Raw genomic sequence first — 19,734 nt, forward strand, 5'->3', positions numbered from 1 at the left:
AATTTGAAGTTTCATTGAAAACTTTAATGTCCGACCTCTCTGATTGACTCGATCCACTGTGCGACAGCCCGCCCGGATTCCTCGCGTTGCGTCTCCAGATATTTCGTCGCTACTCTGACATAAGGGCACATCTCAATCTCCACGTGAGCCTTGTTTCCCATATGATTCTATGCTTTCCAGGGCTCATGATGAAATCGAGATACGCCCTTACGTTGGATGAGCGACAATTTGTCTCGTTTTGCACGCGTAATTGAAGCCGAGCCTGGAGCTTGCGCGGTGTCGCGGCGTGACGTGACGGGGGTGCAGCTGCAACGTCATGGTGAGGGTGACACGGCACTCAAATACCCCCCCCCCCCTCGTCCGTAACCCTGAAAGAAGAGGGGATATTATTCTCTCATTCCTGAGCGATGCTGCCGGAGTGGTGTCGAACCAAGGTGTCATCAAACGAAAGAAACATCATGAAACTATCTGGAAATGATTCGGGTCTCTCTTCGAGACAACCGGGATTTCCGTTGTCCCAGTGGAATGCTGGTTATCATGACAAGGATCCCATCGGAACAACGTGGATTCCGGTTGTCTCGAAGAGCAATCCAATGAGGATATTATTGACGGGGAAATTTTGCACGATGTCTCAAGCAAGGAGTACCCAAGGCTGTTAACTGCACGTTTTTCTGCCTAACGAAACTATGTGCATTAAGACATGAGTGGACATGAGCCCTAAGACCCGTAAGAATATATGCATAACAGGGCTCACGTCGTAGTGTACATATAGTTACGTTTGGCAGATATACGTCCAACTAAAAAGCCGATAACCGGAGGGAGCCAGTATTTTTGATGCACCGTTTGAACCGAAACTGGCTCGGGAGATTGAAGGAAGCGAAATCGAACCGAGACCGGAGTAATACGAGGGCTACACCAAAATTACTTTTCGGTTCAAAATTGGTTTGATCTCTGTTCAAAAACAGCGAATTATTTTAGCAATGGTTGGATTTCGTAAAAACATTATTTAGCAGTCCTTTTTATCACCAAAAGAAAAGAACACAAGGTGGGGCGAGTTGAGACATGAAACATGAGGCAAGTATCATGAAAAGTATTAAAAGCATTCAAAAAGTGTACATGCTTATGGAGTAATCTCAATAATAGACATCAAATGTGCCAATACACTTAAAACACTCTCTGCTTTCAAAATTCTCCTTTTCGGCTCACATTTTAACCAAGCCGAAAAGCAAAATCATTGTCACCAGTGAACTGAAATCAAGCCGGAAATCGAAATTTCTGGTGGATATCCTGAGTTTACAGTAAACCGGTTTAAATCGGTTGAACCGGTTTAATATATCATCCGGTTGACAGTCCTGGCTCAGAGAAAAAAACGACAGTCACAGGGACTGAGCTTCGATTCATATGCGGAGCATCAAATTTTTCGGTCGCGGAAACCAAACTTGGGTTCATAGTTCGGTTCCTATAAAAGTATACCCGGATAAAACTCGCTTTAAGAGTATACTCTACTTTACGGGGCTAAAATGAGATGAGTCGAGACCGATTAGACCGGCGAGCGGTGTTGGGCGCGCAAATCCGGCGAAACGAAGGCGGAGGGTCCGGATAGTCTGGGCGGCGCACAAAGGATCGAGTCAATGGGAAAGGTCGGACAAAATTTGGAAACTTAAACGCTCATAACTCCGTTTATACAAGGCTTTGAGATTCTAAAAGTGGTTTCATTGCGGTTTCCTCTTAAAATTCTCTCCTGAAAACCTCCCTTTAAAATTAAAGTATTACAAATTAAACATCAAAATTTGCAGTTTCAGTGAAAAATTTAATGTTCCACCTCTCTAATTGACTCGATCCACTGTGCGGCGAGAGCCAAAAAATCCCTGTGCACCGAGATCGTATCGGTTTCGGGCGGCCGTTGACCCTCGCTCAAATTGAGTTTAGGCCGCAGCCGCTTCGTGCTAGGAGAAGATCTACGGACTTGGGATGCCGACGGAAGTAGCAATATTCCATGTGTTAGTACTACGTCCTTGTGAAATCAAGAAGACTGAGCGACAGAGATCAGATAGGATCATTCACAGGTGACAGTACATTACAAAGAAGATCACAGTACGTAGGGGAAAATAGGTCTCTACCGTAAGTTGTTCCTATTTTCAATTATTTTCCTGCGCGATTAGTTGGAGGAACACATCCCTGGTAAAAATTGGCAGTAGTATCTGTGTTCCAAGATACCATAGACCTAAAGCCGGCTGTAAGATTTCCAATAGCCTGCGTAGCCGGCTGTACAATTTTTTTTAGCCTTTTATAGCCGATGGAGATTAAGCAACAGCCAGACGATAAAGTTTATACTAAACGTTACTAAATGCGGATACCAGGACTTAGTTAGTTTTTGGACTACCGCTCTCTTTTTGTGCCGTAGTATCTTGATTTATTTTGCAAGGAATGGTCCGTACTTTTGAAGGATGTCTGTCATTCTTAATATGTTAGAGAGCCTTCAATTTCTTATGATACTGTGCAATACCTCTGGTGTGAAATAGTTGCTTCAGACGCCGTGGCACGCTGCGGCGCGGCGGGCGGGTAGAGAGCGCGAAACGCGCATTAGCGCCTACAAACCTAACAGGGATACTTCACGCATTGCGCAATGCGTGAAGTATCCCTGTTAGGTTTGTAGGCGCCAGTGCGTCGCCGCTCCGCTTTGTGTTAAGCTCTAATATTTAATCTCGCGAGGTCAGCGTTTTTCAACTCATGATTTTGAAATGTTTGCACACTCTTTATTGATAATTCTCATTTTAATTGATGAGAAAAAAATATGTTTTAAAGGAAAATAGAATGTGTGTTTTGTAAATATTAAGGTAGTTCCGTATCAAACTTAATGATTTCCAAAGCACACGAATTTCTACACAATGTCTTATAGCCTTTTATAGCCAATGGCGATAAAGTGTAAAACCCGACGACAGGAACTATAGCCTCTGTATACCACTATTGATCAGTTGTCAAACATAAAACTTGATCAAAGTAGCATCAAAGCATTTAGGCGTAGCAGGACTGACTTTACTGCGAGTCAAGATTTGCAGACATAATAAGACACAAATCGTCGAAAAAAAAAAACAGAATTGCTGCGGGGAGGATGTAGGTATTTTGATCCACCTCGGAAACTGAAAGCGCGGTAGGAAGTGAGTAACTTTTACCTACCTGTGTTCGCAACAATGGCTCGAAAAATTTCACATTAATACTCAATTTTTTAAAGTCGAGAGAGGGCAGGGATGATCTGTTAATGAAGAATTCCGCGTAAACGTAAAATAAAAATAACTTCAAACGTGTCAACATACAATAGCCTCCTCCTAAAGGACCTTGCTATTTTTGCCCTAAAATTATCTACCTGCCCATTAACCATCAAATTAAATACAGCTTTATGATTGACTTTTCTACGTTTGTTCTTTTTTTCTTTTGGCATTATAAATATCAAGCAACTGGGTAGCTTGGTGATCGTTTCTCTTGATGAGACCATACGGGATGGTTTCCAACCCCTATTTCACGCGTAGGTAGCGCTTAAAGGAAGCGAAAAATTTTCGATACGCATCTCAGAATTTCCAAAGGCACGGCGATCGATCGACCCAAACCTTAAAATTGTACCGACATACCGTCTTAAAATTGTCTTTAATTTTTTTTAAATAGCAAAGTTATATTTGTAAATAGGTCCGCCTGGAGATTTTTGTACTTTTCTTTATTGTATAAAGAGCGTATCTACGCGGCAAATGTTGCCTTAAAGGATAAAAAAGTGTGAGAGACAGTTTTAAGATTTTCTTATTTTTGACAAAATCATCAGTGTATTATTTTCTGATGCATGGTAGCTATATCCAATCAAGTGAACGTTGTATTGCACGGCTGTTCCCAAAATTTAAACAAAAGTACCTAAGAAAAACCTCACAGAGCATTTTCTCGCAGCATTTCCTCGGAAAAAGTTTGCAGAGATCCAAACGCCCTCCAGGAAACCCTGTAACAAAGGATTGTTCGCGGTTCAAGAGGAGGAAAATTATCGACGGTTGTTCTTGTGAATCAGAGTGGAAAAATGAAAATCTGCTGAAATCCGATGACGTCAGTTCGCGTGAAAATCGGAAAATGGTACGATGCCAAATAACATTGCTCAAAGATATGTATCTGTTGGACTCACATATGGACGAGAACTATGTGCATTATGACGTGAACCTTGTTATCGATATATTCTTATGGGTCTCAGGGCTCATGTCATAATGCACATAGTTCCTTCTAGCAGAAATACGTCCATATGGAATGTGAGGGTAATGGCAATAGAGCTCGTTTTAAATTTTCCAGTCATGCATTTTTAAACAGCCTCAGCTATCCTTAAAATTTTATAAGTTAAATATTCATGAAGAGGAGCAAAATGAGATATGATTTCAAAATCTTAAAAAGGTCATTTTTTAAAATTGAAGTGTGATGGGAAATCTGCAAGGTATATAAATCAACATACAATTTTCTGATGGTGTAAGTTACTCACTTTCTCAGTAGGGACCTACCTGCAAATCTTTTCATGTTCTCAAAACCTTGACCGACATCTGTACTTGTGACGTCGTGTTTTTCGCTTGATAAGTACGTGGTCAACTTTTTTTTGCAGAATAACTAATCATTAACATAAAAATTTGACTATTTTCTCTTTAAATTTCATGCGATTTCTCACTACTTTCTAAGACCATTCACTTTGAAAGTTTTCAAAAAAAAATTTAACTTTCAGCCTGACTCGATATTTTATCCCTTTAAATCTCGCTGGACCGGAAAGCGCTCTCTTGCGAGAGCTGCGATCTCGAGTTAAAATTTAAAGATCTCCTTATTCACCTCAACATTTCCGTTTAGTGAACAACGGCCGAACAAAATATCCCCTCTCGTGCGATTCCACCGATCGCATACATGAAAGCCGCTTTCGCAGAGTATTCTCTGACGCTCTGCGACACGTAGCTGCCACAGCTTATCCTGTCCTCCCACAGTCTCTCTAAGCTAGCAGTCCCTCGTCTCTTTTGAAACTTCCTGTCGTCATCCTTTAACTGGGTGTCCCTCTCGTCTCTTTCCAGGAGGAACCCACAGATCCCTTCAGCTAAATCCAGTCGTTGGGAAACCATCCACTCGCCATATTTCAGTCAATCCTTGATTTTACAATTTTACGGAAATAAGGAATTGAGAAATTGAGAAATTAAGAAAGGATACCTATCTCTAGCTGTGTCTCCGCTAGTCCGTTTCTCATATATTACGATATGTTTTTACATTTTTTGGGTTGCGATTTCTTTTTTGACGCATTCTTTAACCGTAACCGAGAGACCAAGGAAGCTTTGTTCGCATGTTGGCTATTATCTCTAAGAATTTTAATGAAGAGCTCGCATGTCTCTCATTCCTGTCCTTTTCATTTGTTGTTCTTCGTAACAGTGCATTTCACTAGATAGAGAGAGAGTCTCAGGACTATATGATCAGACTGCAGATGCACGTACTCTACTGCTGTGGGGCAGAGTAAGGTTTCTTTTTCCTACTCAGTTTTTTGAGCAACGGAGCCCTAAATTTGTTGGAATATCATAATTTGTTCTGAATTTTGGTGACATTTATATTTCACAGACAAAAACTAATATAAAACGGCTGCCCCTCACAATTTCTAGCCCTGGATCCACCCATGGCCTCAAAAATATCCAAATATTAAGTTGAAAAGGAGATCCTAGAGGGTCTTGAATCTTTCAGTGTGAAAAACTAGGTTCCTCCTCAAACCTTTTGAAATCCCCCTTCAACTCAAAATACTGATATATTTGAGGCCATGGACGGAATTTCCATTTAAAATTCATGGGAGTAGGCCTGTTTTGCATGAGTTTTGGTCCACAACTGTCACCAATATTCAGAAAAAACGATGGAATCCCAAATAATTTAGGGGGTCGTGGCTCTGACTGACGGCACTTTGGGGGGGGGGGGGGAATGTGATTTTTTAGAAAATGTTCGGGGCGAAGAATACACCCCTACGTCCTCCGACACCCTGTTTTTGCCGTAATCCAGCAGGGTTTTCAAATAAAATTGGCAACACTGCTCCAAAAAGCAGTGAAGCTTCATGATGGAGCGGTGTCAAAGCTCCTTTCTGTCTCTGTGAATGCCCTGCTCAGCATAGCGTAATGCATTTCCCGTTTGCCATCTCTTTCGCGAATCTGTCCGAACTACACTTGCCAGCTCGTGCAAAAAAGGATGATATTTAGGCTTGAATACATGGGAACATCAATAATCTTCTGGCAGAACTTGCCAACCTTGAATTGGAGATAAAGAACTATAGCTCGGGCATTTGTGTAACGAGCTGAGGCAAGTCCTCGACCCGAGTCGAAAGATACGTCATTGATGAGAGTTCAAAAGCTTGTTTATTGGATTGCGATGTCGTGGATGTCCCGATAAATTTTCTCGCTTAAAAAAGTACTAACCAACATTTCGTCACCTTCCAGGCAAAGTATCACAAGCGCCATGCGACGTTTAAAAATTTCTGAAAAAAAAATCTCGGTGTATTTACTAAGAAAAGGGTAAAATTACCAAGAATTCAGGGTTCTATTTGATCCCAGTTTTTTCTTGGTAAAATTACCATTTATGGAATTGGTAATTTTACCGAGAAATCTCGGTAAAATTATTGACTTTCTCGGTAATTTTACTAGACCCCGGTGAAAACGCCAATATTTTTTATCGACTGTGGTAAAATTACCGAGATAAAATGGCAAAGTTACCGGGAATTGATTAACAATAAAAATGGGTATTTTCACCTGAAAAAAACAGTAAAAATACCTGTTTTTAGGTAAGTTTACCAGTCTTTCTTGGTAAAATTACCAATAATTGGTAAAAAAGTGAGATGGTAAAGGTACCAACGGAACGGACCTTGGTAAAAACGCCGAGAATTTTTTTCAGTGTGATCCCCCCCCCCCCCGCTCGCATCACAAAATTGGAAAAAAATGGAAGTAACTATATTCACCGAACATTAGCACGACATCGCATTTCTCAATTCGAAATTTGCATTAAATTCGATTGCAATAATTCGCCTCGTGGGAGTTTATCAGAGACAAAGAAGCGAGAGCCAATTAATTATCAGAAATTTATTTCACTTGTCTCACCTCTGGGCGTGAGGAAACTCTACATGGGACTCGATGTCCACACTCTCTCTATTGAGACACTTTAAAAACACGTCCAAAGACATTTATTCTAGGCACTAATAATCTGAACAATGTCCTCGGCTGAGGCAAAAGCTAAGTTAAGAAATCAAAGCTACTTTCCACCTAGTGACGATTGATGAGCAAATTGTTGGTCATAAAATTTGCCAAATGATGAGTGATGATATCGGGAATGAGTAGGCGGATTAAGGTCTCTATACGCGATCAAATTCCCGAACCGATTCTACTCAAAGTAGACCATTTGATGACTGTTGACACAATATGGCACCATACAGCAGTCTCCTTTGATCTAAGTGGATCGCCACCATTCATCATTTCTCGCCGCACGGAACATTTCTGTTAAGTTTTCATTTGCAAATGAAGCGATCCAGGTAACGATTTTAGGACTGATGACTTCCGACACTTGGATAGTAATTGCTACGGGAATTGGATCGTGTATCGAGACCTTTAGGTTAGGATTTCTGAACCAATCGTTCAACTTTTTAATGATCAATCACCACTAGGCGATTCTCGATTAGTCGATTCTATAAGGAAAATACAGAGACAAAGAGGGACCCTCCTTTGCTATATTGGCAATGGTGGAAAATTTTACTCTCGGGACTCCGACATTCAACTGTAGAGCGTAGACTTCTACGTGGATGTTGAACAAAGTGTAGAACGTTCCATTCCCTGGTAAAAATTGGCGATAGGAGCTGCGTTTCAAAATACCATAGAAGTTCTTACAGCCGACTAAAGATGGCTATTGAAAATCATATAGCTGGCTGTAAAAAGCGAAGCGAATCATATAGCCGGGCTATACGAAGCTACGAAGCTATAAAAAAGTATACAGTCGGGCTATAGTTCCTATCGCCGAGCTTTACCCTTTATCGCCACTGGCTATAAAAGGCTATCAGAAATTGTGTAGAAATTCGTGTGCTTTGGAGATCATTAAGTTTGATACGGAACTACCTTAATATTTACAGAACACGCATTATATTTTCCTTTAAAACATATTTTTTTTCATCAATTAAAATGAGAATAGTCCATACAGAGTGAGCAAACATTTCAAAATCATGAGTTGAAAAACGCTGACCTCGCGAGATTAAATATTAGAGTCTAACACAAAGCGGAGCGGCGACGCACTGGCGCCTACAAACCTAACAGGGATACTTCACGCATTGCGCAATGCATGAAGTATCCTGTTAGGTTTGTAGGCGCCAGTGCGCGTTTCGCGCTCTCTGCCCGCCTTGCCTCGCCACAGCGTGCCACGGCGTCTGAAGCAACTATTTCTCACCAGAGGTATTGCACAGTATCATAAGAAATTGAAAGCGCTCCGACATATTAAGAATGACAAGCATCCCTCAAAAGTACGGAGCTTTCCTCGCAAAATAAATCAAGATACTACGGCACAAAAAGAGAGCGGTTGTCCAAAAACTAACTAAGTCCTAGTATCCGTAATTAGTAACGTTTAGCATAAACTTTATCGTCTGGCTGTTGCCATGCCATCGGCTATAAAAGGCTATAAAAAATTGTACAGCCGGTTACAGAAGCTATTGGAAATCTTACAGCCGGCTTTAGGTCTATACTATTTTGGAACACACATTCTACTGCCAATTTTTACCAGGGTTTCGAAGTTTGGAAGGAAGTGTTGAATTCCCGAAAGTAAAAGTTTCCCTCTGTCCCCAAGAGGCTAGTGGAGGGTCCTCCTTGGTCTCCGCTAGGGATAGACCGATATCGAACTCGAATGCGATTATTCGAATATTCGAAACTTTTCAATTGCGATTATTTGAGAAATTGAATCTTGCGATTTCGAATACTTCGAGGCGAATATTCGAATATTTTCGATTATTCCTCCGATTTTTGATTATGTTCACTTTTTCAGTCACGGTTAGCTGCACGAGGCTCTATTATTCGCACGTTTGGAAAAGTTTTTCCACACGATGGTTTTTTTCAAACGATACTGGTGGTTCTTGGACTCCAGGGCATGAAGTTATAGAAGGTCTAGCCTTAAAATTTCGAACTATTGGAGGGGAAATAATAGACACTCATTGGATGATGGCAGTTTTGCCTTTTCGAATATTGATCGAATAATGATCGAATATTCGAATAATTTCACCAACCTTCGATTGTGATGCGATTATCTTGGTGCCGATAGCTCGAATATCGAATATTCAATTATTGAAATATTCGGCCATCCCTAGTCTCCGCTCAAAGATGTATCGTCTCCGGGGACGTCTACAGTCTCTTTATACTGAGAGTCAAGACAACACCCCCTCATGAAGTCACAAACGGGAATAAAGATTACAGAAATTGAACGTTTTTTGTAATCTTTGATCGGCCCATTCTCAAATTCCTTTCTCCGTACCTTCTCTCATTCCGTTTGTTCCTTGCCGAACCCGTAATTCCCCGGTCCATTCCGGATTATAATCTTTGCAATCGGTGAAAATGTAATCTTTATTCCCGTTTGTGACACTGTGAAGACCTAAAATACGGGAACCAATCAGAAATGGATTCACATTGTCTTGACTCTCAGTATAAAGGGACTATAGGGACGTCTGGCAGAAGTGGCGCCACCTGGAGAAACATCCTTTCACTAGGCTACGAAACGATGACTCTTCCTCGAAGGGATTGCGCATGCGACGCGCGACGCCTGAGGCGGAATCGGGAAGCGCCGGAGGGGGGGGAGGGGGAGGGCGAGTGAGGAGTGGGACTAGGGACTAGGGACTCGGAGGTTGGACGCAGGAGTGAAGCTGGTCCCTGTTCCCGCGCCACTTCCACGGGTATCCCTGTCACATCCTTTCTGATGAGGCCAATGGATTTTATTATGATATATCAGTTTCTGTTAGTCTTGACACAGGCCGAGAGGAAGTCGCAGCGGCCTAGCGGGGGGAGGACGGGGGGGCGAGTGGGGGCTCAACGACTGAAACATAGACAAGCCGGAAGCGCACCCGTTATTAAGGCCCATTAACCAGTTAACACTCCGGCACCGCTTCGGTCACCGCGATGCCATACTTCCGCATTTTCCTCCAATCTCCGCCCGAACCAATGCACTCAGATTTCAGATCTCAGATTCCTGAGGGCTGAACATTGAAATTGATAGAGAAAGCGATAGACAAAGAAGATGACGGGAATCTGAGGCGATTCTGTTTGTTGAAACGGGCGGTTGTCTTAGACTGAAGAGGAAAATGATGGACTAACTGTAGGGTCCCTCGATGGTTGTCGTTTGTTAATCTGTTACTTACCTCTTTCGTCCATTGCAACCACCCGCCTTTCCCATTAGGCTCGCTTCCGTCGTTTTTTTTGTCTATCGCTTATTGTATCAATTTCAATAATCAGCCCGCATATTTGTTTGTATCTCCATCACTGTGTGTAATGCAACGCGTGATTGATTCTGATTGTTTGATAGTTTTGATTCTCTGAAATCACACATCTAATGAGGTGTGGAAAGTGCAAAGCAACATTACTAAATACAATGGTTCCGATGGACCTCAAGGCCGGATTAAGGGGGTGGCCACATGGGCCGCGGCCCACGGCGGCAAATCTATAGGGGGCGGCAAGTTTTGCAATTTTTTTAGACGTAGGTATAAAAAAAATACGGATTTAGAAAAAAAAATTACAAACGAGAAAAGGCGACAAAATCTCTAATTTCCTGAGAGTATAGTAATTTCTAATTTTGCCGTCTTTCGGTGATACAAGGGGCAGCAGCAGCACCTTTAATTAGTCGAGTTAAGAGAGAAACCAAACACGCAATTTGGCCTGGAACGGCGCGACTTACCTGGAGAGAAATGATGACGGGGACTTGAGATGAAAAGGAGAAGCCCTCGGCGCGGCGATCAGCATGTAACACATATTAGCGCCTACAAGACTGCTCGAATACTTACCGCATTGCATCAAACACAGAGCGGTCATTGCGGGCAGCGTGAAACGGATAGCGCCTACAAGTATGCATGAATACTTCACGCACTGCGGCAAACACAGTGCGATCAGCGTGAGATGCATAGCGCCTACAAGACTGCGTGAATACTTCACGCATTGCGTCAAACACAGTGCGGTCTGCTAGGCGCGGCGGCGGAAGTTAAAATCATTAATCCAATTTATGTTTGTTCTTTCATAATTTTTTCGTTCATTTCTTATGAATGGAAGGCCTTGTCCACACAGAGATAGGTTTACGAAACTTAACTTCCGCGCAAAGTTCCGTGAACTTTTGCTAGTAGTGATGACAGGGCTTTCCCAAAAAATGTGTTCAACACCACTAAACGCGTCTTATGCACCCCTCCCCCGCTGGCACGTTCATTTGATGGTTTTCATTGATGTTTCAAAACGAATGAGAGGGGGGCGGCAAAATACTAGCGGCCCATGGGCGGCAAGTAGGTAAATCCGGCCCTGATGGACCTAGAGAGTTTTTGTTAAAGATTTTTGCTGCTAGGTGCAGCAAGTCGCATTGCATAATCAAAGAACGTTCGATCGACTGTTCGTTGTTATTTATTGCACGTGTGTGGTTTTAGATAGGCCAACGCCAAAAATTTTGCAAACAAAAGTTCATTTTGTTCACTTCCTAGAATATTTGCGTAAAAAGCCTTATTCGTAAAAAAGTTAAGTAAGTTTACATCGAAAGCAAAGATTCAAATTTACCCTCGAGCAGCTTCAACAGAAGCGCAGAGAGGTCAAATTTTTAAAAACTTTCCGGAAGACGGCAGAATGAACTTCTGTTGGTCTGACATTTGGTACGGTTTCGTTATGCAAATCAAACAAGTCGCATCACTTGCACATTTAATGATGAAAGATACTTCATGCACATAGTAAAATTTCTCACATTTTAACACTGAAGAAAGTGGTATGTTGTTTTAGCTTCTGGGATGTAAAAAAAGTGTCTGGTGGTCCTAAGATGCTACCTCACTTGCCCACGCAGTTAAATTTGCATTCATAGGATGTGAAGTTAACTGCGAGGGCAGTGAAGGCAGCACCTAAAAGATCACCAGACACATTTTTGGCATCCTAGGTGCTAAAACAACATTATTTTTTTCAGAGTGATTCTAGATTTTTGGCGGCGCTTTTTTCATAGTTCTGCCAGCACAGTAAAAATAAATGCGTATCACAAAAACTCGGTGCAGTTTTTAATCCGCGATTTCGATCTCGATCCATTGCGGTACAATCGAGATGATTCGATCCTCAATAATTGAATATCCGGAAATGAAATTGGACTCCTTCCTCGTGCGAGAGGAGCTGGAACAAGCTGCGGTTCCCGAAGTCTCCCAAAGGAAAAGCCGACCTAATAACCCACAAACAGTTAGTCCCGTGCGCAAATTTTCCGCCTTTCCGGCTCGCGTTAAAACTCGCAGGGGTTGTCGTAATGGACTGACACGCTGCTGCATTGTCACGTCGCCCGTAACTTCGCTCACGTAGCCAATGGACCACCAAACAGGAAAGCTTATACTTACGCCAGGACTTGTTTCCTCAACAGCAGACTGCTTATTGGTGGATTAAGCAATGGGCAAATGAGACAAAGAAAAAATCGAGCAGAGGCGGATCCAGCAATTTGGCAACACCGGATTGCCTCCATTTAAACCTATGCTAAGTAATCGATTCTTATCGGAGCACCTGGCCCTTCCAAGAATCGATATATTTCCATAGGTTTAAATGGAAAAAATACACTGTTGCCAGTTTGCTGAAACCGCCAATGAAATCGAGCAGTAAAGGATCCCTCGCGCATGCCGTCGATTAATCTGTTACTCACCTACTGCCACCTTTGCATCCACCCGTCTCCACCAATGGGAAAGCTTTCTTCCCCTTTGTCTTCTTTGTCCATCGCTTTGCTAATAAATTTCAATGATTTGCTCCGCAGAAGAGCATACGAAACATGTTAGACATCTGATTTTTCCTAAAATCAACTTATAAATGAAAGTCTAATATTCATTGATTAGGTATATAAGATTCGGTGATTTTAAAATACTTCGTGAAAAAACCAACATTTAGCTTACGCTAAATTCAATTATATAAACTGGAGTACGGGTTTTTCTTTCTTTCCTTCCTTTTTCTCTTTTTTCATATCGGTCGCACTATCCGATTTATGTAACTGTGTACCTCGTAATATAGGCATAGCAGAACTTTTGAACCGAGCCGAATTGTAAAAATAGTTCGGTGGCATCTGTAGGAAAAGCTTGGTCGCTAACATTGCAGATATACGGTTACCAGAACCGGAAATGCAGTTATGCGAGTTGAGCAGTCGGTCGATACAAAACACCGTATTCCAGTTCATTGGTATCACGGAATTTTTTCTCTCGATATGGGTCAAAAGAGCCTTTAACACCAACTTTTTTTATTTTATGGTTTTTTTTTTGTTTTTTTTGTTTGGATGTGTGAGCTCCTCACTCTCGTGTTAAAATCGAGAGTTCTCAATGTGTCTAACGAGTTCGAAGTATGTACAACTTTACTGAAGAAATATAACTCACCAGTTGAATTATTTGCACCTTTTCAGTGAATAAATTATTATTAATTGTAAGAACAATTGCATCGTCGAATCATACTACTTCAATCATTACTTTTGGAAAGTACCTAGTTTACGCACGGGAGGAAATCGCAAGGGAATAGGTTGTCAAAGCTATTTTTAACTGATTTGATTAGATTGCATGTTGCCTATCCGCTTGATGTGAGGCGCTAAAATTATGGCAACTCTCTTGGGATAAAGTTGCGATTTCTGGTTGATTAAGTGTTCCTGGCGTTGAAATCGCATATCGGTAGTCTACGTGCGAAACAACGTATATCCATCGTAGTGTTCTAGTATTTCCCCTCCTCTTTTATTCCTTTGTAGAGAAAGAAGCCAACTCTATAGCTTGAAAGTTTTACTGAATATTGTGTCAACACAGAAGAAAAGTCGAGGAACTTTTCAAGAAATTATGTTGACTGGTTTTTCGAAGAATCGATAAAGTATGACAGAAAGTCTGAAACGTCAAAAACGAAGATATGTGGTTCTCATTTCTGTCATCGATGTAATTATCCTTGCTTTATATCTGCGTTGATACGAAACAAAGACGTTTGAAAATTGTTTTATTGGTTTCCTCTTGAGATTTCAATTAAAAAACCACCCCTAAAAATGTATTATCCCACAAAATTAATATTTTCCTTGCAATACATCATTAAAAAGTTTGAAAAACCTGCAACATTGCGAACAGAGATGCATAGTTCCGTGTTTTCACCATAAATTTTTCCAGCATTGACTTATCTAATATATCTACGTCTTTTCTCACTTATTTCGTGAAACTGCGACACGAATTGAAGTTCAGCAATCTCTAGAGAACACTTTAATGAAATTATTCAAAAATTCCTCGAAAGGCTCACTGGGGCACTATAGGTTGTTAAAAAACCTGTAACTCTACTAATACGATCCTGGAGCTGGAAGCTGTATCATGACAGATCCTTTGGCTAGGTTGTGAAAACAAAGCAAGATAAAAGTTTTTCGACATTTCAAGTTTTACACATGGCACGGCTCTCAATAACGTAAAGAAATGATACCTTTATTTTGATTATTGTTCTTCAAATTTCGTGCACACCGTGCTCCTCGAGTCCACCATGAGTTTGTCGAGAGTTTGAGATTTGCTTTTAAAGATTCTAGTAAATCTCCGGCTGTTTAAAGAAACAAAATTTCGTATTTGCGATTTTCAGACACGGCAAGAGGCTCTTATTATCTGCATCAAAAAATGATAAGTATAGTTATTTTAATAGTTGTTCGTCGTAATAAATTTATTTTAACTTTGCTCTTCGAAATAGACGGAACAACTCCCGTGAGCCATGCCAATGGCGACTCTAGAAAGTTGGCAACACTATTTTTCCTCCATTTAAATGCATGTAAAACAATCGACTCTCGGCGAGGCAGCTTGCCTTGCCTAGAGTCGATATTTTTAATGGCTTTCAATGGAGGAAAAACAGTGTTGCCAACTTGCAAAGTCTCTACTGGACTATTCTTGACATTATTTAAAAAAACGTATTTCAGGGCTTATGAGGATATACCATCCAAATCTGACATCAAGGCCCACGCCAAACGAAGCAAATTTGTGATTAACACTTGCAGAAGCCGGACAGCTCTCGTGGGCCCCTTAAATCACCAGAGTATGCTACACGCCAAGCACAAGAGTAAAGCAGTGTTACCGCGGGTGGTAGGAGGGGGGTGGGCACCCCCCCCCCCTATCAATTGCGGCCCCCGAGCGATTTAAGGAGAGGAAGGGTGGGGAGACTGCGTTGTGGTATCGCATGAGATTTCCCTCACGCGTTTCAGAAGGTTCAATTTGAAAATAAAAGGCTAATTCCAACTGGCACGTTGGAGGGGCAACATTGTACTGTTAACACAGTTGTCATTTGGACTATATTTTGCAATATGGGACTATTATTTCAGGATTATCTTAAGAACAACGTCCTAATGCGGAGAAATGTTTTTATGGATTAGCTAAGAACAAGAGTTCCTCATTAATAAATGCAGCTCATTTAATAGGTATTTTCGCGTTCAAAAAAATGTAATGTAGGCACATTTAAAACAAGTAACAGGGTTAAATAGAGGTGGATTTTTCACTCAATAGATTTGCAAATTATGAGACCCACAGGGTGTCTCAGGATTAAGTACGAATATTGAAGGAGTCGATTCATTGGGTCAAAAAAAGACGTTATTGTGGTATAACTATTTTTCCAAAAACGCTTTCCCTTGGGGCCACCCCCCACCCCCTTCGCGCCCAAGGTAGGAGATAATTGAAAGAGAACTAACTTGACATGTTCAACAGTAATTTCAACCCCTCAGGAAGAGACATTGAAGTCGAGGAAAACACGGGAGGATGACTGTGGTCTCTTGAAGTCATTGCATTTTGCTCTTGCGCTCCTCCGGGAATAAAATGAAACTGCGCGCGTTAGCGAGAACGCGGAGTCAGTTCGCCTTCAGTGGATCAGGTAAGAATGTTAAATATTTTCAAGTGCGTACCTAAAACACGTTAAAAGTATTGAAAAATCTCAAAATTTACTAATCAATAATAAAGTTGGTCGCACGTAATAAAGAAAAACCACCCATTTGTAAATGTTACGGGTAATCTAGTCAAACCGGGTAATGTCGACATTACCCGGGTAATGGCGGCAATAATTGACATTACCCAGGCCGTTTTGGTTAGGTTAGGTTTAGGTTAGGTTTAGGTCCAGCCGGTCCCGTCTGCGACCCTCCCTGACGACTGAGGGGTGGGATGGCGGATAACATAACCTAACCTAACCTAACCTAACCATAACGGCCTGGGTAATGTCAATTATTGCCGACATTACCCGGGTAATGTCGACGTTACCCGGTTTGACTAGATTACCCGTAACATAAATACAATTCTAGCTGAAGCGCACTTCAGCTATGCATTCACCACTGCAAAAAGTTCAGAGGAAATCGACAAGCCCAGCGTGCATGGAGGCTATCTCCATTTAAATCTTCCGTCACATTCTTACGGCGCAATGATACAACTATTTGAACTCTCCGGAATGCGTGAGGTATCACGCCGCATTTGAAGGCGTTTTCAAAACAGCCAAGTTCCGAGACCCGGATTATCGTTTTGCATAGTTCATATTCTTTTGTTTTATTCCGTACCACTCGTTTATTTTTAATCATCGTAGAAAAACCACCCATTTTTAAATACAATTCTACCTGAATCGCACTTCAACTATGCATTCACCACTGCAAAAATTTCAGAGGAAATGGACAAGCCCAGCGTGCATGGAGGCTGTCTCCATTTAAATCTTCCGTTCCATTCTTACGGCGCAATGATACAACTATTTGAACTCTCCGGAATGCGTGAGGTATCACGCCGCATTTAAAGGCGTTTTCAAAACAGCCAAGTTCCGAGACCCGGATTATCGTTTTGCATAGTTCATATTATTTTGTTTCCATTTATAACCACTTGTTTATTTTTAATCCTCGTAGAAAAACCACCCATTTTTAAATACAATTCTAGCTGAAGCGCACTTAAGCGCATTCATGACTGCAAAAATGTTCAGAGAAATCGAAAAGGCCAGTGTGCATGGAGCCTATTTCAATTGCAATCTTCGTATTTCTAAGGCGCAATGATACAACTATTTGAACTCTCCGGAATGCGTGAGGTATCACGCCGCATTTGAAGGCGTTTTCAAAACAGCCAAGTTCCGAGACCCGGATTATCGTTTTGCATAGTTCATATTCTTTTGTTTTATTCCGTACCACTCGTTTTTTTTTAATCATCGTAGAAAAACCACCCATTTGCTAAATACAATTCTAGCTGAAGCGCACTTCAGCTATGCATTCACCACTGCAAATATTTCAGAGGAAATCGACAAGCCCAGCGTGCATGAAGGAAATTTTCAAAGAAGTATACTACCTGGAAAATTTCTATCTATTTTCAAGATTTTCAGTACAGAGGGATATTTTTAGTAACAGCGTTTCATTTTCTTCCGTCGTCAGATGCTGAGTCTCCAGTCTGGGCATCCTCGACTTCAATGGCTCATCGCTAAACTCCTTTTCCATGGACAAACGAAGGGGGAGTCCAGGGGGGCCTGGCCCTCTTAGAACTGAAAATAGTATCATATGCCCCCCCCCCAAAAAAAAAAATAAAAATTTTCCAGATGTTTTGAATGCAACAATTCGCAAGTATTTTGTGCTGAAAGTAGAAAAAAAAACATAATTATTCCGCACAAATCGATGGAAAAATTCTTTATGGAAGCTTCAAAATGCGTCCAATTAGTCGTATAAATTCTAAAATTTCTCGGGGGATGCCCCTCGGACCCCCCCCCCCCCTCCGTGCTTGGGGCCCGGACCTTAAAACTGGTACCAGGGCCCGAGATGGGATGTGGCGGGCCTGGCCCTGAACTGAAGAAATGAATGCAAATTAATGGATGTTATATCCCCTCTCTCTTTGTGTCATTTGTTCAACCTTTGATGCTCCTGATCGAGCAAAAAAAAAAATTAACCGCTTTTAAAATCCAGGAGCGGAAAATTTCTAAAAGCTACTCGGGGCAAAAAAATCGTAAAACATCCGACCTTTTGCAGTGATAAAAATAAATCGACGGTACAAGACCGCAACCAAGTATCTCGGTTTACAATGTCGTAGACTTCCTGTCATACTTAATCTTCTAAATGGGAAACTATCGACGGCAACTCTTAAAAATTTCCGTGATTTTTTTTCTCTGTGCCAATGAATAAAATTTTGCGAAAACTTCAAGGAATGATGCTAATTTGTTCTCTTTGCTAAAAATAAAATAGGAGCAGAGATTTTCAAACACCGGAGACGAGAGTACATAGTTGTGAACTTACACCGTATATATGTAAAACGTACTCATTGAAGCCTCTCCCAACTTTATCACTTTTGAGGATCCCGCGTCGTCATTAGAGCGGAACTGAGGAGATCGATTTTTCAGATTGAATTTAGACTTTTTAGCTCTGCGCAACATCATTTAAAATCATTTTCAGGACTGAGCACCAACATTTCGACCGATAAATTTCATTTTGTCGATTTCTTTGGTCCCCTCGAACTATACTAGACTATAGAGTATAGAAAATAAAAATAAAATTGAAGATTTGAATAACTATGGTTTTAGAACATTTGACACGTGCTTATTTGTTTTTCATTTGTTAAAAAAAAAATCATCGCGGCGACTGATACCGACAAAATTAGGGAATTAGATATATAAAATTCAATTGAGAGACAAGTTGTTATGGTGGTTTTTTTTTATTCCGTTTCCTTAAATAAGAATGATAGTAGAGTGGAAATAGAAAAAAAAATCTCTAACGTCCGAACACTTATAATACCCTGAAGAATCGAAATTTTCTTTTATTCTAGCCCCTGCAAATCCACCAAGAATCATCGTGCATGTCTGATGGATTTGTGTGCACAAATCGGCAACAATGCAGCTAAGAGTGGCGTGAGCCGCAGTGCTATCTGTTGGGCGCGCGATGAACTAACACAGGAGCCCGACAGGAAAAGAGCGATGCGATTCCTCTACCATACCGGGCATTTTTTTTCGCACAAAACGAATTGAAAGAACCGCCAGACACTAAGGTTCTCAGAAACATTTTCTCATGGGACGAATTTGTCTAGATCGTGGCATGAACAAAGTATTGAAGAGCAGTTTAAACAGATTGCTCAAGTTTGGAAATTTCAATCTACCCGGACCATCCGGCCTCTTTAGCTCAGTGGCAGAGCACTGGTCTTGTAAACCAGGGGTCGTGAGTTCGATCCTCACAGGAGGCAAGTTTTTGTGTAATCGGGGGCGCAAGTTGACGAAAAATGTAATACAATCACTGCTTAAAATATATACACGAATCGGGTCAACTGTCTCATATAAATGAACCGAGACATGAGAAAAGGGCAGAAGTCCATAAAATCAATTTTTCAGGAGAAGCAAAAAACTTCATGTTGGACACACAATTCGAATACCTACCTAAAGAAAAAAAATATTTTCCTATCGCGGAAGGCTTGTCCCGATTGTACTAATGAGAATTGAATCTCCTATAGAAATTTTGAACCTGCTTCTTTGGGAATTTTTTAGTTTTGATTTGGACTTCTACCCTTTTTGCATGTCACCAATATTTCCCTTCCCTATTAAT

General features: G+C 41.2%; 1 non-coding gene across 1 annotated transcript; it reads left to right on the forward strand.

The window, feature by feature from the left end:
• Positions 1–19,306: 19,306 nt before the first annotated feature.
• Positions 19,307–19,378, forward strand: TRNAT-UGU (transfer RNA threonine (anticodon UGU)). The gene has a single exon. It is a non-coding gene; the product is annotated as a tRNA-Thr (tRNA).
• Positions 19,379–19,734: the final 356 nt, after the last annotated feature.

Source organism: Bemisia tabaci, chromosome 1, assembly GCF_918797505.1.
Source record: "Bemisia tabaci chromosome 1, PGI_BMITA_v3".
NCBI classification, from domain to species: Eukaryota; Metazoa; Arthropoda; class Insecta; order Hemiptera; family Aleyrodidae; genus Bemisia; species Bemisia tabaci.